Source organism: Vigna umbellata, chromosome 1 (genome assembly GCF_029865625.1).
Source record: "Vigna umbellata cultivar VRB3 chromosome 1, Vumbellata_1.0, whole genome shotgun sequence".
NCBI classification, from domain to species: domain Eukaryota; kingdom Viridiplantae; phylum Streptophyta; class Magnoliopsida; order Fabales; family Fabaceae; genus Vigna; species Vigna umbellata.
Genome location: NC_142165.1, coordinates 98,370,795 through 98,385,214, shown reverse-complemented (window position 1 = coordinate 98,385,214; position 14,420 = coordinate 98,370,795). Strand labels below are relative to the sequence as shown.

Sequence of the window (14,420 nt, the reverse complement as noted above, 5' to 3'; positions counted from 1 at the left end):
TTTTTCATATTCAACCGTAACTTTTTATTTTTCAGTTTCTAAAGTTAAATGTCAATGACAAAAACAACACATTCTAACTATCATGGTTAAATATAATAAGAACACATAAAATCATAAATATATATTTTAATTAGATTTAGAGAATTATTTTTTTAAATTAATTGTATTTAAATTTATATATTATCGTATAACTTAATTAAATTCATTTTAAAAAATTAATTTTACTTGAATTATACTTTAAATCAAAGTTTTATTTAAGTTTATATTTTTAAAAATTTATAACTCCAAAAATAATTATCTTTGAATATTATATATTAATTATATTTAAACAGTAAGAGAGAAGCTTGAATATTTATACATTAATTATATTTCCATTGAAGGAAAATACCCTTTTTGAACGAAAATACATTGTCTAGGTAAGAACTCAACAAAAAGTAGAGTGAATTTTTTAAATATTGTTGTTTAAACGAAATTTTCTATTTTGGTTGGACGAAAATAACACGATTTCACCGTATTCTCAACATTCATAATCAAATCTCAAACATCATAACAAATCCAAACCATTCAAGATTAAAAAAAAAATTAACTTCCCTCACCTTAGAAAACAACCTAAACATGGAAAGACACAAATTGACTTCAAATTTGCAAATGCTCTATTTCAACATAAATACATCAAAAACACGGTTGAACGAAACTAAAAGAGCCACTGATTAATAAAGAGTGAAATAAAAGACTCTATGAATATATCCAACTCAAAAAAAGATTGTATGTACAGTCAAAACAGATCAAGTATTGAATGCGACTAAAATGTCGACTTACTTTAATAAAAATTTAATTGAATAAAACTAAAATTTTGATTTACTTTTAAATAGAAATTTAATTCAATTAAACTTAAAGAAAATTTTATGACTATTGTAATCCCAAGCTTTGATAACGAAGATTATGGAATTTGAGTGAAAATATAAAGAAACATATTTGAGGTTGTCCACAGAGAAACAAAGGTTCTATGTTTTATTTCTTTTTTGTAAAATAAAAAAAGAGTCTTACAAAAAAATAATTTTAAATGACTTTATCTAAAATTTACAAAATGAAAAAGATAGAGATATTGGTGAATATAAAAAAGCTCTTCTGTTTTTCTAAACAAGCTCTGAAATTGTAGGGGTGAAGCAGGACATCTTGTATACTTTGTGCAATTTTGTTCCAATGTTTTTGTTCTATATATATGACTAATAATTTCTTTCATATGTAATTTTGTCCTATATGTGATCCCATGAAGTGGACCTATTTCCTTTTAATAGTGTTTTGTCATAGTAGTAAAGCTAAATCACTTACCTAGCTCTCTTTCCCATAAGGAAAATGATAAATGTACATTTTCTACTGAGACTATTATATATTTTTATATATTGATATATTTAAAGTAACACGTCAATTATAATACATTTAAACATTTCACGACTATTAAAAAAAATCTCCTAATAAAAAATCTTCCAAAATCCCATAATAATTAATAATCTTGTGACAACATTAAAATAGGAGATCAAACTAATTAATTAAACAAAGGAAATAATTAATTAAATAATTAAATGCATTATTATAATAATAATAAACCAGTAAAGTTAAATTAATAATATTAGTTTAAATAAATATTATCAAGTATATAAAATTTTAGTAATATATATATATATATATATATATATATATATATAGACACAGTAGGAACCCAAGACTTATAACTTAGCCAGTCAAGACCACTATTTCTGTGTGCGATGTGGACCTTACAATGCTGTAACCGTAGTACTAATACCAATGTGTTTCTCAAATTCTATGTTTATTACTATAACACATTCTCCAAGAGTAACAAACTAAAATCATGAACTGAATAATAATGATATAATACACACAATAAATTTTTACATTTATTTTATATTTTAATATCCTTTTTAAAAATATAAAAATTCAATTTTTTAATAGTTATATTATCATTAAAAGAGGATTGTCAAATTGTGTTTTTGGTATAAAAGAACACTTTTAAAAAAAAAAATAACTGCTAAGCCAACTCAGCCTATTAAACAGTATCAGATAAGCACGAGCTACAGACAAAAACCTTCCGGACAGGTGTCAGCACAAACCTTTCCAAACAAGTTATAAAGATGACAATTGGTATGAATCAGCACCAGCCACTGAAAATAGAATAAACAAAAGATTGGAAAAGTTTTGTAATTTCAAATGTTATTACAAATTGATTAGCACATTCCATGAATTTTTGGTTTATTGACGACAGATACATAGCATTCTATTTAATTTTTTTAACAAAACTTGCTTGCTAAATAATTCTTTGTATAAAAATTTACTCCTTTACTTCTTCATGCCTGCAAAATTCAGACTGATCACTAATATAAGTTCAAACATAGTTGTTTGCATAGAAGTTATAACTACACATCACATGCAAATTTTTAAATTACATAAATCTCAATTTGATTTCCTTTAAAAACAATTTCCTTATTCTGCGACTAAATCTTACACCTTTGTAATCCCTGGATTACACCCTATACAATGACAGATTATGGAAAAGAAATAAAATGTTTTTGAAATTATTTAACTCCTTCAAATAACACCCAGTCTACATAAATGTAAATTGCACAATAAATTCCAATAAAAAGTTTACAAAAGAAAGAAAGTAAAGTTTCAGAGGATTTTTAAAAGGAAGATTCAAAGTTAATAAACTAAAATAATTTCTCTAAAATTATTGTCATCAAATGGATTTGTGAATCTAATTCAAGTGGATACTGTATAAAAAAATTCATATATGTTAATGTCAGGCCTTGATAAGGAATAGATCAGATTTGACATTTAACAAATTAGATCCCTATATATCAACAGCCGAAGGTAATAACAAGGCCCTGTGAGACATAAGAGAAAAATGATTAGGTTAAGAACTAGTCCCAATTACTCTTTCCAGTGTAAAGATCCTCGTAAGATAATTCAGGCAAGAAGGAAGTTCAAATCAAGAAATCCAATTATAGTTAATCACTGTTACCAACAGTTAAAAGTTCTTAAAGAAATTTGCAGACACTTCTGTTAGACATTTCCTCGTTTGAATAGACTATTGAGCTGTAGAACAAAATTGATTATTGACAAACAGAATGATAAAGCTTGAATGAACAAACACTGTTATCTAACACACAAAAACGTCAAATTATTTCTACAAGAGTGTTTTTATTGAAAACATTAGAATAGAGAGCGAGACAAGATATTTTAGTTTTTTTTAGCTTGAGTGTATAGAAGAAATATAAAACTTTTCAACATTAAAACAAATCAGTATACACCAATACAATGAACATCAACAAGGGATGGGGATAGGGTTAGTTAAAAAGAACATTGAAATGAGAGACTGCGTGAGAAATGCTATTCTTACTCTTTTTTTTCTCAAGGTAGTGAGCAAACAGTGAGATAATGGCAATGTAATAAGGTTTGGAAAGATCAGAAAAAAAATGTAACTAGAGATAAAATAAATCAATTCATGAGTCCTCATTCGTTACCTATAACGACCTAGGATTTTAAGTTTGATAATTTGGTATCAAAGTTTCTATGATCAAGTAGTCAGTAAAAGGTTAAATTTTTGTGCAAAGTTGTGTATTGTCTTTGCTTCTGGCTAAAAGAGCCTTAGAGTCTAGGGCATAATTTCACCGAAAAGATTAACCTTTGAGAATAAAAAGAGAAATGAGAAAGAAAACAAGATGAAATGGAGACCAGCTACAATTCTGCATCACAATTATGAGAATGGGCAACATTTACCAGGAGCATAACATTTGAATTGCTCTAATGGTCATTTAAAGGAAAAGGAAAAGACTGACACCAACAATAGAAGAAGAAAAATAAACATCTACTAGGTCTACGATTTTAAATAACCTAAATAGAATTTTTAATCCCATGAAAAGAAAAGACCCTCAGCATCCCATGAAAAGAAAAGACCCTCAGCATCCCATGAAAAGAAAAGACCCTCAGCATCCCATGACTGCGCAATTGCTGACAAAACTCCCTATCCGCCTTCTGTCAAGGACGTTCCACTGCAGTGGATGTTCATTTGGGATCCAAGAATTGATTTCAGTAACACCTGAACACTCAGTGGTAAGCCCACCAATAACCATCAGTCGATTTCCACATGCCCGAAATCCTACTCCCCATCCACCTATAGACGATGTTCTCTCAGGAAGATTTCCAATGGTTACCCATTTATTACTCTCTTTCTCATATCTTCTTACTATGTGCTGGTTACAATCTGCAGAATACAATACATTGTTCACTACTGCAAGCAAAGGAGGAGCCCCCATATTCGGTTCTCCACCTCGCGGAGGAAACATGTCGGGTATTTCACGCCATGTTTTCGTCTCCAAATCATATTCCTCACCACTGGTTATCTCTGTTTTGTTGTCTTCTGCAATTCCACCGATCACATAAAATTTTCCATCCATGAATACACCAGAAGACATCCTCCTTTTCTTATGCATGTTTGGAAGAGTCTCCCACTTTCTGGTTTCTGAGTTATAAAGTTCAGCTACATTCAAGACATTACCCACTGGGTCAACACCACCAGCCAGTATGGCAATTCCTCCATTGCTTGCAGATCCAAACAAGCATCTGGGAATGTTCATTTCTACAGCAGTTGACCAGGAGTTGGTCAAAAGGCTATATCCATAAACCATTGGACCCGATATATCCCTTCCGAAAACAAGAAGATCAGTACCAACACCCAACGACTCCTTGTCGGAACACAAAAAGCAGTCATTACGAGGCATTTTTGGCAACTTCATCCAGCGGCCACGGTTTGGATCATATGCCTCCCAATGATGGAGATTGCAAGAGAAGTAAATCCAATGCTCTACGATACCCATTTCCCGCCTCAGCCTATACAGTTCTCCACTCCGAATCAGAGATCGAAAACTACTGTTTAATGCAGAAACTATACCATAATCAGACCTTGACAGTTTTAGGAGAACATTGATAGAGAGATCACTGTAGAGATTTCCAATACGTGGGGTATTGTCAGCAATCTCAGCTTCAGGGTTTTGCTCATTCTCTTGGTCCTGGGGAAGGATAAGGAAAGCCATAACCCTCTTGCCACCCTCCTCGTCGGGGTCATCTGAAGCTTTGGATAACTTTTTTAGCACAGGTTCTTTTTCATCTACCTGCGAGCCCTTGTTGTTTGAGACATCCATGGAGGATAAAGTATCACAAGCCCCTTTGTTCTCCTCTTCACTTGAGTTTGCTACGTCCTTTGAAGCAGTACAGGATGAACCCTTGAACATTTTTTAGGGAAATGAAGAGCTTGGTTTCCTTCCATCAAAAATTAAAGTTAAATAGCCCTTCGTCAGTTTAACAACTTCCATTTTTAAGAAATTCTTACTAGCACCACATGCCACAGTACCATAAAATATAATTAAGGAGTACTCTTAACAAACATGCAAACGCCATATCGAATGGAAAACCACAGGCAAGACATCAACAATTCTTAATAGTCAATGTTATGCTTGAATAACAGTTGAAAACGTTTTTGCAATTCCTATTCACATTCTTGAATTCTGACACAAAACATTAGTCAGAGTATGAAAATCCTTTTTAACGCTCCAACCGGCCAACCTAAATTACAGTTTATTTGAAGCAGATGAATACAAAATCAAAAGTAAAGTCAGACCCAAACTTCCAGAATTTAGTGCATTCACGCATATATTAAAGACACGGCCATGAACACTGCCACTAAAGATAATCACATCTCTAACAGACAAAAATCAACACAAACCTCCCAAAAGTTGAGATGTTTTCGTGATTGGATCATAACGAATCAGGGCGAAAGTAAAAAAATGGAGCAATTCTGAGAATTGATCAGAAAAACAAAATTCAACAACAAAATAAAACAAAACTGTATATCGATCGATCGTTAGAAGACTCCACCGTTTAAAACTCCTTTTCTACAACGGATCGGTCATTTAAACTCCATTTTCTACAATAGCTCATAATTTACATCAGAAAAATGATATTTTATCACTTAAAAAAGTTTTTTCATCCATTTAACATTTTTTTTCTTTATTTTATTCTCTTTTTCTATAAATAATTTTATATTTTATTTATTTTATAAGTAAATTTATAATAAAAAATAATTAAATTTTTAAAAAATATTAAATTCAAAAAAACGATTATTTAAAAAATAAAATTGATAAAAGAATTATTTTAATTTAAAATATATTTTATTTAAATAATAAATTGAAAAAAAAATGTAGACAACAATAAAAGAATCCAATTTATACATATATAGACATACATAAAAGTTTACTTTGATACTAAATTCTTTTTTTTAATTTTAAATTATTCTCCACCATTTTTTACTTTATTTCTTTCTTTTTCTTTCTTTAAAAATAGAAAATTTCATTTTTATTAGAATTTAAAATTGTCATTACTTTATGTCTAATAACCTCTTTTATTTCCTTTTGATGATCATTTCATTTCTTCCATTTATCAAAGTATTGCTCTTTTTGCCAAAGAATATTTTTCCTATACAGTGATAGCAAACCCCATTCACCAGTTTACCACGATCTCTCTGTTGTGAAATTGACATAAAAGATAAAGAAGCATGCATGCAAGAAAAAACTGGAAACAGAAAGCGAGAAAAAGTTGAAAGAAAAGCTTACAAGTTTAGGACAAGAAGCTCTGTGGAGTTTATCACTCTCACTCTCACTCTCTAAATACCTATCAAACACCCTCTCAGACTGATTGACACTGAAAGGTTCTCACAGCTAAATAGTGTGTGTTGTATGAGTATGCCCTGATACTCTATTTATAGTAAAAAAAAATAATAAAGTAATAAAAATATTATGATAATAATGATAGAAAAATAGTGGGGCCTACCGTGACTGACTGACTCGGAGTAGTTTACAATGTGCTGTTGTTGCAGTGGAGAACCCAAACCGCTTACACCCGTTGCTGCACGTGTTTGCTGCATACTGGCTGTCTTATTTCTTTCATAGCTGTGCTTTAGTTTTTCAGTTTTTTTTCTTCCCCAACTCAGCAACTCGTTTATCATTAAATGTTCCTTGTCTTTGCCTTCCCTCATTTATTAAACATATTTAATTTAAACATTAATAAATATGAGAGTAACTGCTATGCTTCAATGTGGAAGTTACTTCATTATAATAAATGGACAACGTTTATAAGTAATAAATATAGGTATACTTTTAATACATATATATATATATATATATATATATATATATATATATATATATATATAAATTCAATTTCTTTGACAGTAGTTATTGACTCGTATAATAACTTCAACTTCTGAAGAAATACAGGAATGGTCCCCTCAAACTATCACCCTAAAATTTAGTAGAGATTTATTTTTACATTTCAAAAGAAAGTTTTGATTAAGATTAGTTGAGATTTAATAAGTGTATCCTATAAAAAAGGTAAAAAAATATATTTATCTCATAAAAATTTATGATGAAGTTATGTGCGTAATTTTTGTATCAGTTCATTAACTTGGGAAAACAATTTAGTTAACTTACACTTATTTTTTCTCTCATTAATATGAATTGAAAAGTTTATCATCTAACTAACATTATAATAATTTATGTTTATTTAGATTTTATGTTTGTCTATTTATTTGTTTCGTTTGTTTTAATAAATTGTCCCTTTTTAATGTCTCTATGACTTTTTATAGATATTAATTTTAATAATAAATGAATTAGTAATTTATAACTGTTAAAAATGTCACATTTGACTAGAAAAAGATGAGATTGGAACAAAAACAAAAGAAAATTGTAACAGTGTTAAAGCACCTATATAATATATATGAGAGATTATTGTTTAGCTTTAATCTAAGAGATATCCTAAATTCATAAAAAAGAAAGGAAACAAAAATGAAAATGGAATGAATTAAAAATAAATAAATATTAATTTAAGTTTTTACATATCAAAAGTATATATCAGGTACTATTTATATTTTGATGATTAACAATATTTCACACACTCATTTTAAAAAAAATTATTTCCAATCTATCAGTAACTGGTTTAGGAAAATATTATTGTAAAATTATATCATTTAATATCTGAGTAAATACAAAATTATATAATATTATTTTCTGCATAATTAAGAGTGATGATTAAATTAAAAATTTGAATGATGAATAAATAATTAATTTAATTTAGATGTTATAAATATATAATTAATAGTTTTTATGAAATTATTTAATATTTAGTTCTAAAAAAAATAAAAAGACTAAATTACAAATACAACTACTTTTAGTCAATTTCTCTTTCTCATATATATATATATATATATATATATATATATATATATATATATATATATATATATATATATATATATATATATATATATATATATATATATATAAGCAAACTTCTCCGTAAATATTTTTGACGAGAGAATAATAAAAATACAAAATAAAAGGAGCTTCTCCAAAAAAAAAATTAAAGTAGATTATGTTTCACAAATTTATTTATTTTTTAATCTATGCGTAAATAATTAATTTTAACTTATAAAAATATTCCTTTCTTTTGTTTGCCCTAAAAATTCTTACAGAAAAAATTGTTTAAACTTCGAACTTCTTTTACTAAATTTTTAATTTTTAGTTTGATACATAACTTAAAAAATGGTTTATTATTATTTAGTGAAATATTTCTTCATCATTTTATAGCATTTCTATATAGTACTTATGGTAACGATGACCATTTTTTTCATCAAATTTTGATAATTATAAATGTTTAAGGCAGTCAATTACCTTTTTTTAAAGAATATTTTTCTTTTTGTATATAATATCATTTATAGCATTTCTTAACCAATATCCAAATTCAGTAATTTTCAAAAAAAAAATTAAAAACATATCATTTAATTTTTTAAGAAATATAAAATATATATTCATTATATTTTCATTAGGGGTGAGATGATTAACTTCAAATAGATATAAATGTATGATTAATAGTATTTAATGTTTGTTTGTATGTAAGATAAGTATGAATGATAACGAATTAGATTGAACATAATAGTATTTATTTGCTATTTGATTTGTATCAAAAATATCAATTTGTTCTTCGTCCTGTTACTTGTTGGATATCCCTTTAAAAAATATTAACAAATATTTTAAAACAAATATTTTATAAATTTTTAAAATAAAATATAATTAAAATTATAAAAAAATTAAATATAATTAAATTAAATATAAATTAAAATATAATTTTAATTAAATTTTATCCAATAAAATATAAATTAATTTAAATTTTAACTAAACTTAATTTAATCAAATATAAATTAAAATTTTATTTTAATTTTCTTTTTGCAGGTAATGAATATTCACATGTACTAATTGTATGATACTTGTACCTTACCCATTTATAAACGGATATTAAAATATCAACTATCCACTACTTACATATAATAAATACTCACGAATATCAATTATCTATTCTGAATGTTACCTACAAATACCCATAGACACCAATATCTTTGTCACTCCTAATAATAACAATGAATATATAACTTTTTAAAAGAATTTTATTAAAATGACATGTTTTTTTTTTTCAATATATCCATTATTTTAAGTAAAAATAATAATATTTACTTTAAGGATAAATTAACAAATAATAGTAATATTTGTTTGAAAGAGAATAATATTTTGAAATAAAATATAATAAAAGGACATATATATATGTATTTGTATTTTTTTCCGATAAGAGTGTAACGTAAATATACTAGTTTATATATGTATGATCGTCTGGTCACTTATTGACCGAGCGAACTAGGATAACAACACACTAAAGCTCGAATCCAGAGACCATTCGACTAAATGTCATGCAAAACTAAACGGTCAAGAACACTTAAAAACTCTTAGTATCACCTATAATCAAGTTTACATATAAAGTATGCTTACTAAGTATTAGGCCATGATTAAGTCTATATTAATCATAAGCTCGTCTCAAAACCTATAAATACAAGTATAAGGTAAAAAGTGATTGCATTTATTGCGAATTTAAGATTTTACTGTGTTTTAACCGAACGATCATTATACCAACGTGAACGTCAGAGTATCTTTGACAGGTACACCCCACACAACTTAAAAATAAAGTATTAAGAACTTGAAAGAACTTTGAAACCCGACAGAAGACGACATTAGGAGACTTGGAAAAAAATGTTCTTAACCCCACACCTGAAATAATATATAAAAATATATTTATATACATCTAATTATTATTAATGTTTAATTAATGCAGAAATCACTAAATTATTAAAAAATTAAAACATTTATCTAAGTTTTAGGTTAATAATTATATACATTAAATTGAATTAATTATTTTATAATATTTGTATAAAATAATATACATTATGTGTGAATACGTGTACCCATATATATATTAACCTTTCACTGGAGAACACTATATGACACGTTGAAAATACTATTAATAAAAGTTGACATCATTTTTTTATACGTTACTATAGTTCCTTTCGTTTATCATAAACAATTTTGATACAAATAAATTTCCTTCAACTTTTTATTACTTGAAATATTATTAATCTGAATATAACATTAATAAAACATAATATATTTTAATTTACTTTTATGTAATGAACTTTTAATGGTGTCACTGGATCATTAGGCTTCATAAAAAGAAAAAGTCAATGAAGGGTGTTTTATTTAAATGTAGGTAAGGTAGTTGGTATTTTTTGAAATATATATTTATTAGATTATCTTAAATTAAAAACATACTTAAATTTCAGAGTATTTTCACAACTAATTAATTCGAGTATTGAAGACAGATAGTTAAAGTCGGATAAGTAAGAGAAACCTAAAGAAAAAAATTTGAGAACGGTAGAATTTAGATGGTACTAAACAATAACATTTTTAGATGACTACTTTCAAAAGTATTATACTTTTATTATCTTTCTAATTTGAATGAATTTTAGATAAATACTTTTATTATTCCCTCTCGTTTGCGGCAGCTCTTCCCCTATCAGTAATATCGCTTCCTCATCTAGTTGTATTTAGGTTAGAAATATAACTATAAATTAAAAGTTTCATATAAATTAAAAATATAAATATTGAGTGATATAAAAAAATAATATTTATAAAAATTAAATTTTAAGATTTTAAGTTAAAAATAATATTAAAATTTTTAAATGAACAATTTATACCTCAAATACAATTAATTCTTTTTAACTTATTTTAATATAAAAGTTTCAAATAAAAAAGTCAACCTAATTCCTAATCAATTTTTGTTCTTTTACAGTGATTGAAAGTCTCAAAATTAATTAGAAATAATAACAATTTAATATACATTAATTATTTTTGTTTTTTTACAATAATTTAACAAATTAAACATTTTACATTAATTACATTAATTAGAAATAATATCAATTTAATATATATATATATTATATTACAATTATAATATTTACGTTAAACTTAAATTTTGTTTTTTAATGATATTGAAATCATAAATTATTATTTATTTTAAAAAACTTATATATTTGTTCAATTTATTATTTCATCTATAAAAAAATATTAAAATTTATATATTAATTAAAAATAGAATTAATTTAGAATATATATACATGAACGTAAATATCAGATATTGAAAAATATTCTTTAACACATTTTAAATTTTTTATATTCATTTGATATTTTCTTTTCTTATCTTTTACTCTTTTTTTCTTTGAAAACATACAAAAGTTTATATATTTATAACCATTTTATCCTTATATTTTATATCAAATGAATGTAAAAGTGTGTTATATTACCATTAATTTTAGATATTTCAAATGTGACCCACTTCTGAAAATCCATAACTTTACTTTTATGCAAACAAATATTTTAGGCTTAAATGCTTACTTCGTACTCATGTTAAGAGATAATTTTCAGTTTAGTATCCGGTTTTAAAAATGAAGATGTTGGGTTCCTATGTTACGAAAATTGTATGAATAAGGTGTTGTTCGTTAAGTTGACAGCAACAGCGTTAACTCCATGCTTATGTGGACTTTTTCTCTTCTCTCCTATGTTGTCCAGCTTTTTCTCTCCACTCCAGCTTTTTCTCTTTGTTCCATATTAATGGTTTTCAATTTCATTTTTTAAAAGTAGGTACTTAGGTTACTTTCTCCTCAATTAATTTTTTAATTTTAGATAAATAAGATACAACTAAATAGAATAAATAAATTACCTAATTGAAAAAATCTTAAATAAAAAATAAAATAGTTCTATATAGGTGAAAAATAACAATATTTCGATTTTAATTTTTTTTAGAAAACATTATGACGATTAATTTGTCAGTTTTAAAATTTTGAATTTCGTTATATTTTTCTATAAAGGTTGCCGTAAAAGGTTGAGAGAAAGATGTGTAGACAATATTTCGATTTTAAATTTCTTGAAATAACATTATGAGAGTTAATTCAGTTTTGAAATTTAGAATTTTGGTTATGTTTGTTTTTGAAAAAAATCTTAAAGAATTTTAAGAAAAAAAAATGTGAATTTAAATTATCTTTGACATCAAATTGTAAACATCTTGTTTTTTAAAAATAAATTTGTAATGAAGTTTTGAATTAAAAAAAAAATCCTCGTATACGAATATCTCAAATTGTGAAAGCATTCAATATTAGAATATATATATGGGTTAAATATGTTTTTCGTCCCTTAAGTATCACACGATTTTGGTTTTAGTCCTACTCAAACTTTGATGGTTTTTAGTTCTCCAAGTTTTAGATATGGCAAACGACGATGTCAGGTTTGATGTCAGCTGTCGTGCCACGTTGATTGTTTCATTTTTCAAGTTGAATCTAACTTCGTTTTCTACATCACCAGAAGCTTCACGTTTTTTTCCCTCGCCCTCCACGCCCTCAAGCAGCACCGTGGCCAGGAAGGTCCATTTTTCACTTTGAGTTGATCGCCAGAGGAACGTGTACAAAAAAGTCTGCTTATTTTTTCCCCTTTCATTTGTAAAGTTTTGGATTCTTGAGATTGTTTTGATCCTTTTTTACGATTTGCAACAATTACAAGAACTTGGAAACATATGATGTTTTTGTTAGTTGTTCCCTTTTCTCTTGTGTATTTCTTTCTTTCTCATTGTCCCTGTATAATAAAAATAAAATTTGTAAATTATATGAGGGGCTGTTTTTCTTCTTCACCAAACATGTACAAACTACTGATGATTTTGCAGAAGTTAATGGCCTTTTCTTTAAATTGGATTTTACTGTAAAATTAAGGCGACATCTAAAGAAAAACTATTTTAATTTAACTCAAAAGTAGTGGGAAACATAAATGTTGTATTCAATGGTAGACCTCGTTTTTGGATCAAGAAAAATGGTATTAGTCTCTGCATATCCCGTGGCAAATCTGAACACTCCAGTGCCTCCAATTACCGGAATCTCCCTGATGTTTTGGGTGATGCGGTTCCTCCCCAACACAGTGATGGTACTCCCATTGTACTTCCCTTCGGTTAACACGAAGTTCAGAACCACCAACAAGATAAACTCCCTCTGCAACGTTCCTGCAACCAAACCCTCGATTCTTCCCACCACCTTCGAGGTTGGCTCCGGTCCTCCTTCTCCAAACTTCATAGCTTCATCAAAATTGTTGGTTGCCTCTTTGAGCTCGTTGAAGGAGAAAACAAAGATCCCAAAGTAGACACCTCCACTTTCCATGGATTATGTATTTTTGAAGGAAGAAGAATAAACGTTTCGTGATTTGTTTTGGAGGCCTGAACGTTTCTTTCTTCCTTTCAACAACAAAAGAATAACACCAACCAAGGCAAAAACCTCAACCAGGACCGGTATTCCAACACATAACGCTACAGAAAAAGGGTGTTTATGGTTTGCACGACAGTTGGCATCAAACCTGGCATCGCCGTTTGTCACGTATATTAAAACTTAACGCCATCCATTTTTAAGGACTAATACTAAGAGTTTCAAAACTTCGAGAACTAAAAACCATCAAAGTTTTGAGTAGGGACTAAAACCAAAATCGTATGATGCTTAAGGGACGAAAAACATATTTAACCCTATATATATATATATATATACACACATTTATTGCCTTTAATTTTATGCAACAGTAAAACAATTTCTTCTAAATACTCAAAATATATTTTATTAAAAGCTAGCTTTAAATTTGATATGAAAATATTATTTAAGGGTGTTTACTTCTTTGATTATATTTATCAATGGTTTTATATTTCTATTTTACTATATCAGCTACCATGCCGTAGCTGTCAGCTAAGTTTCCTACAGTTTTATATAATTGAGATATTTCATAGTTTTTCCTCTTTTAGTTAAATTTTTAGTTGAATTATATTTTCCAAACATGATTTATATATATAAAGACTAAACTATTTACGTCCTTTAATTATATTTGGTCTATTAA

General features: G+C 27.1%; 2 pseudogenes across 1 annotated transcript; both read right to left on the bottom strand.

Moving 5' to 3' along the window:
* Positions 1-3,727: 3,727 nt before the first annotated feature.
* Positions 3,728-6,950, bottom strand: LOC124826804 (F-box/kelch-repeat protein SKIP11 pseudogene; annotated as a pseudogene). Its single transcript, XR_015783817.1, has 2 exons — positions 6,684-6,950; positions 3,728-5,334 (listed from the first exon to the last, which is right to left on the bottom strand). The product of XR_015783817.1 is annotated as an F-box/kelch-repeat protein SKIP11 pseudogene (transcript).
* Positions 6,951-13,297: 6,347 nt separating this feature from the next.
* LOC124826840 (dirigent protein 22 pseudogene) lies at positions 13,298-13,702 on the bottom strand (annotated as a pseudogene).
* Positions 13,703-14,420: the final 718 nt, after the last annotated feature.